We start from the raw sequence: 6920 nt of genomic DNA, 5'->3' as shown, positions 1-6920 counted from the left end.
ATGATTTTGCCCAAATTGCTCTATTTTTTTTAATAGTTTGCCTTCAACCCTATTTTTTACTATATTTTTGAAATAGACATTATTAAAAAGAAAGATTCCTCCTTCCTTCTATATTAATTGTTCAAAAATAAATAAATATATAATTCATACAACAAATTTATAGTAAAAATTAAAATTTTAAATTTTAAAATAATTAAAATAAAACAAAATATTTGTTAATTTAAATTTAAAAAATATATGATACATAAAATAGAAGCGATAAATTAAATTTAAAATTCAAACGGATGAGATCTCAGAGATAAATTGGGAATCATAATATATCTTTGGGTTATAGATTATATTTTCTTCTGAAAAAAGTAATTCTTTTATCTTATTTAATAATTAACTTTACCCCACAAAAACAAACTTAATACAAAATATATATAATCTAATACCAACAAAATTTCCTTTTATACAAATTCATAACAAATTAAACCATGAAGGCTAATAAATAGTGAACACTAACCATAAAGTGTCCTTAAAAAACATAATATAAATTATATTATTAACTTCGAAAATCAAAGATCTCTTTTTGATTTAATATATTTTTTTTGCAAAAACAAAAAGAATCAAATCTTTCTATCTATAATCTTAACTAATATAATAATAATCTATTATTTAAACATAGACATATATATCTATATATGTACGTGTGTGTCTCAACCTAAACAAGGATGAGTTACCCTGATTATCAACACTACAATTCACATGATTTTTGGCTGTCGGATATGCCTGTTGACTGTAAGCTTATTCATGCTTCTCAAATTTGAATTAGCCTTCAAATTACTTCTCACATTCTACTTATGAAATTTGATTACAATAACTCATTATTATATTATTATGATCCGTGTGTCTATGGAATGTTTGATGATATATGTGGTTAAGCTAACGAAGATAACTATTGATCAGTTGATTTTGATTCAGATAGAAACTTAGTAAGTGAAGAAAACTCAGCCCCCGTCCCGACTGCCTCTATCAGTACCGGAGAATTGGGTGGATCGATCACCAGAGAATTGGGTGGTCCGTCCACGGCAGATGGAGGAGAAATCAATTATTTTGATGTTGATGAGGCTTTACAGGAAAGAACAGGAATCGGCCCTAGAAGGACACGTTTCATTTGGACTCCTGAATGCCATCAGATATTTGTTGAAGCTGTTAATACTTTAACACTTCAGAGTAAGTGTTAATATTTGTTTATTTCAAAAGTCCTATTTTCATAAGTGGGTTTGTTTATTTTTTCGATATAGGGTTTATTTGTTATTGTTTGATTAATGTAGGAGCTGTTCCGAGGAAAATTTTGGAATATATGAGAAATTGTGGTGTTCAAAACATCACCAGAGCAATAGTTGCTAGTCATCTACAGGTAGATACACATCATCATGTTATTTATGTATTTTTTTGGGACAATGAAATTGTTGTGTTCAAATATATACTTCCTTTCGTTTCCTTTTTTGCCAAAGATTTTTTTTAAAAGATTCTTTGTCGGGTGTATACTCTCCCTACTACTAGCTTGTTCATTTAGGGGGCAGAACTCATTACCAGACTCGTTACTTAGCACTAAACCAGAGAGTGCACCTACTCACTTATCAATCAGCAGACTCGCATCTATGGACTTTGTCGTATTGGAATTAGGCGTTCATTTGTTTATCGCAGTCAACTAACCTCTTCAATGTTTAATTCACTCAGTATTAGAACATTTATGTGTGGTTACTATTCTGATTTTAGTGGTCCTATTATGTTTCCCGTATTAGGAAGCATTACTCCTCTTTTCATTCCAAATTAAAAAATACCCACCGATACTCTTGATTGGTCCATGTGCCTCTCTTATACTTTTTTTGTATTTCCTGTTCCTTATACTTTTGATCATTCTACGCCAAATCTCAATTAGTTGAACGTCTTTCATAGGCAGCTTTCTTGTGAAAACATCAATTTTTATTTGGGTATAGACGATATCTCTTTATTCTTCCCTAAAGCATGTCAATACCTATGTTGTGTGAGCATCTCGATTTGACGGGATCTAAGTTTTTTCTCTGCATGGGCCTTGTGCAGTAAAGCCCTCACAGATCGATCATCTATCGTCTTAAAGTAGTCTTTGAGAAGCTTTCGGGAAGAGATGCAGTTTTGTGTATAAGCATATCATTTCTGGTCGAACCCGCCCAAACCAACTAGAAAACCAAACCTGACAGGCACATTTTTTTCCCTTTTGGGAGGGTACTCCAAGTAGTGGGTACCTCGTAAGACCTCAACCCAGTAGGGTCTTGTATGAAAAATATGCAAAAAGAGGTGCTCCTAGGTGTGTAGGGGTTGTGTTTGTTCTCACAGAATGGATTCCTCTTGTCAAGTACTTAATTAGTTTGGGGGAAGTGGACACACTGCGTGAATTCGAGTAATGGCTACAAGGGAAAAAGAGAAATTAAGGAAACTGTACCCAACCAGGGAGACATAAACTCTTATGCTAAGGAGGGTAGGGATAATCGTCCACGTTACTGTGATATCCTACACACAATATCATATGGATTATCCTGTCTAATTATTTTTCTTTTTTCTTTAACAGTTTTGAACTTATATGTATTTTAATTTCTTCAGAAATATAGGTTGGGTCTTAAAAAAGGTCATGTCGAGGTTGATAAAGCATCAAAGGTGCCCTTCCGAACAATCTCTTTCAACGCGACCAGTGGAAGAAATCAAGAAGAAAACATGAGAAATCAAGATGAAAACATGAGATATCAAGATCAAGGAAACATGAGATATCAAGAAGGAAACATGAGATATCAAGAAGTAAACATGACAAATCATCAAGGGTTGCAAGAAAATCTCCTTAATTATGAAATGACAAATCAGCGATGGCCTCTATTTGAAGAATCTCTACCAAGACCAGGTTTAACGCAACCCCATATGTTTTCTCCTCCTTATTTGTATAAAAACGAGCCTACTCATCTTCAAAATTTACCCAATCAATTCCCTGGATATGTTGATGCCAATAATAACAACAATGTCATTGCCTCTCCTAATCAATTCGCTAGATATGCTGATGGGAATAATAATAACAATGTTCTTGCCTCTCTTATCAATGATGGATTGAGTAATCATGTTCCAGATAATGATCGTAGTCACTATCACAAGGTTTTAAGAGAACTAATAGCTTACCAAGAATACAATGACGATGATGATGATATTATGAATATCAAACCTGAAGTCTAAACCCTAGGAAACTACCAAAGCTTCTTTTGAATATTTATTTTGTTTTAGTTCATATTGCATCCTATCATTGAGTTTTCTTTTTTTTTTTTTGAAAAGGATTCTCCAATATCCCAATTGAGTTATTAATTTAGTTTGATTTGTAATTTAACAATTAGAATATTTATTTTATGAGTGATGTTTGGATATGGATGGCATCAGCTGGGTGGCCATGCATTTTATTTGAAGTAGTTAAAAGAATTGGTTTTGTTACAATAACTCTCTAATTATTGTGATTGATATATGAGTATAATCAATTAATTTTAATTTCGTTACTATTAACTTAGATATTCATTGTGAATCAAAAGTTAACTAGATATTTTCTCGTAAGGTTTGTTCTTTTATTTATTATTATTGTTAGAAAAGGCTTTTGAATTGTTTTTTCGAGTGGGTGTGTAATGTTGGTACCAAAATTTGAAAAAAGAACGCCGATGATTTTCAAGTGACACGAAATATGTAGATCAAATAAATACGAATATAATAGTTTTTATACCAAATTTAGATATTGAAAACTCTAGGATGGAAAAAAGAAGTGTTCTAGTTTAAGTATCATATCTCAAATCACTATCACTCTTAATTACCTCATGTTAAGTGATAATAATATATATTTGTAGGTAGAATGATTGAAGTGTACATTTTCATCTTAGGATTATATATCTTTCCTTATTCTAAATTAGGATTAGTACTTCTGATTGCATCAATGTAGTTAGCATTAGACTTATTTGAGCTTTAACTCAATTATATGATTCGATTTTTAGTTGGATACTTGGAGTTCAACCTGCAAGTACTATTTTTAGGATCACACAACTTCACAAAGAAAACAAAATATTAAAACAAAATAACTATCTCATGCATGCATGATTTAGTTATTAATTAATTGCATGAGATTTAAACAGTATAATCTTTACGATTGAAAGGTACTTTAACTTTTTCTCTCTATCTAATTTGAATCGGTATTTGTCAGATCAAACTAAAAGTTAGCTCATATAAAGCGATATCGATAATAGTGTATTTTGATCGGCTCTTGTTATCATTCACAACAAATAGGAAACTCATATTCTTTGAAGTAACGTTAATGGAGGCTCCGTTTAACTATAGATCCAAAAAGAAAACTTGTTCAGCTGCTACAATGGATCCCACCATCACCCTTCAACTTGCTCCAAATCTTTTGATTGCAAGCTATAACCTACAGAAGAGAATTAATCTTAATTTCCTTACATATTATTAAACCACAAAGGAAAATATACACTACACAACCATTTTATGCAACAAATCTCTATGCAATTAGTAGCCACACAAAAGAAAACAGAAGATGATTAAAGAATAAATATAATATAATCCATTATGTTATATCCATTTATATCCCTTGATTAAAGTTGCCTTTTAATATTGGATTGATAGTAAAATTAAAAGACACCAACTACCAACCATCTTACTCAAGATGCCACAGAGGAAAACATTATCTTACCAAACAAATCACTATTAGTATACTCAGTGTGGAAAAATAAAAGATGAGTGCAAAAGGCAATATAATCCAAACTCATGTCTAAACACATTCAAAGATTACTCAGACCACTAAGAAACACGAGTGTCCTAATTTATCACCTAAGAAAATTAGAAATTACATAATTTTGCGGTCATCGACATCTCCACCTGAACTTCCTTTAAAGGTAAGCTTTGAACATGGAACTTTAGAATCACATTTTGAATCCCGTTTGATATCATTTAAATCTATCTTAGTAGTTAGTATACCCCTAATTGTTATATATATATATATATATAGAAGTGTTTAAACAAAATGATTTTTCTAAAATAACATTTTTTTTTTCTATTGTTAGTCTAAACAAACACTATTTGTGGTCATAATCTACAAAGCTGAAAGAAAACATGAAAACATGACAAAAAATCCAATGGTGAGAGGGAACTTAAATTTGATGCTTTTTACATAGATGACTGCAATAAAGAAAAATAGAAATAGAATTCAATCAAAAGAAATTAAACTAAAAAGTCATGAACACATTTTATGCCCAAACCCCATTCCCACAACCAAAACCAAAAACTCATTTTCTTAGTTATCTAGAAATCAAAACTGTTTTAGAAATTTTAGAAATTATGGATACAGAAACAAAACTTCAGCAGACCAGACAGAAAAAACACGGGCCTAATAATCAATTAAAATGTCTTATTAAAGGCTTACAAAAAACTGACACTTACTAAAAATAAAAAATAAAAAACACGTTCTTACACCACTTACCCATCGAGTTTAACTTTAACTTGTTAACAGAAAATAAATTAAAAACATTAATTTAAATAATCACGTAATTTTAATCAGTCTTCAATAAAAAATTGAAAATCGAAGTCCCAACTCATCTCGCTGTCATCTGAAAATGGAACCCACAAACTTTCTCTTCTAAAACTTGAAGTCGCCGGCGCCGCTACCACCACCGCCTACCTTCCTTTGCTGAAAATGGAACCCAATTTCGAGATATGAGAGAGAAGATGGGGTTTAGGGTTTAAGAGAATCGTTGATCCCCGTGGACATAGGCAGAAGAAAATGGGTCAATAAAAGAAAACAGAAATCCTTTTTTGTTTCCCTAAAAATTGCGAAGTTCAACCAATCATAGTTGAGGAAACTAAAGTTTAAATCAGATTAATCAATTGAAAATTCCCTAAAAATCTTCTTTCGTTATTATTTTAAATTCCCTTTAAATTTGGATAATGTCTTTTTACTTATTTTTCTCTTCTTTTACGGATATATAAAAAGACCCCTTCCTTCTTCAAATTCTTCATATTCACTTTCTTGATCACTCTCTGTTTTTATTTCGGTTCTCTTCCCATATTTAATAATGGTTTCATTGAATATACCAAACAATTTTGATCCATCTCCCTACGTAGCCTTGGTGGTTGGTGATGATTATAGTACTCATCTCTTAGGATGGGAAAACACTCTCACCTCAAATGGCTATCAAGGTTTTTATTTTTCATTTTTTTTCATTTTTTTTCATAGCCATTAATATATTATTTATGAAACTTTTCTTGACTCGCGTCTTCTTTTTCGTCTTTGAACAGTGTTAAGATCACAAAATCTTGAGCAAGCTTTAGCTATGATCCTCGATCCCGAAACCATAATTGGAATTATTGTTTGTGGAATTCCTATTTCAAATATTGGAGTTCTTAATCTAATAAGAGCTGCCAAATGTAAACTCGAGGTTCCTGTTATTTGTAAGTACATTTTTTTTCTTTTTTTTCTTTTAATTTTTTCGAATATCGAAAGACAGTTGAATATAGTATATGAAAGAGAAACTACGAAAATAATTCAAACTTGCGTTTGGTGGGTATCGATCCACAACAAAGTCTGATTCTTTATATGTTTGTAAATTTATTTGAGGAGAGATTATTAAAACGTTTGATTTTTTTTTTAAAATGGTATTGAACTTGAATTCGAATTTTCCTTCGTGGCCATCCACAACTCGTTTTAGATCTCAAAATCAATTCACTCTCAGTTCTCATTCTTTTTCTTTCTTGAAAATTAAATCCTAATTGAATCAACTTGTTTGGGTTAACATTAATGTTGTTGGTGATTTTTTTTTTTTTTTTTTCATTTTTTTATCTTAACAGTGATGGTTTCGGATCGTAGTGATATA

The sequence above is a fragment of the Cucumis melo genome, chromosome 1 (genome assembly GCF_025177605.1).
Source record: "Cucumis melo cultivar AY chromosome 1, USDA_Cmelo_AY_1.0, whole genome shotgun sequence".
Lineage (NCBI taxonomy): Eukaryota > Viridiplantae > Streptophyta > Magnoliopsida > Cucurbitales > Cucurbitaceae > Cucumis > Cucumis melo.
The sequence above is the reverse complement of the archived record's forward strand: the minus strand, read 5'-3'. Positions refer to the sequence as shown.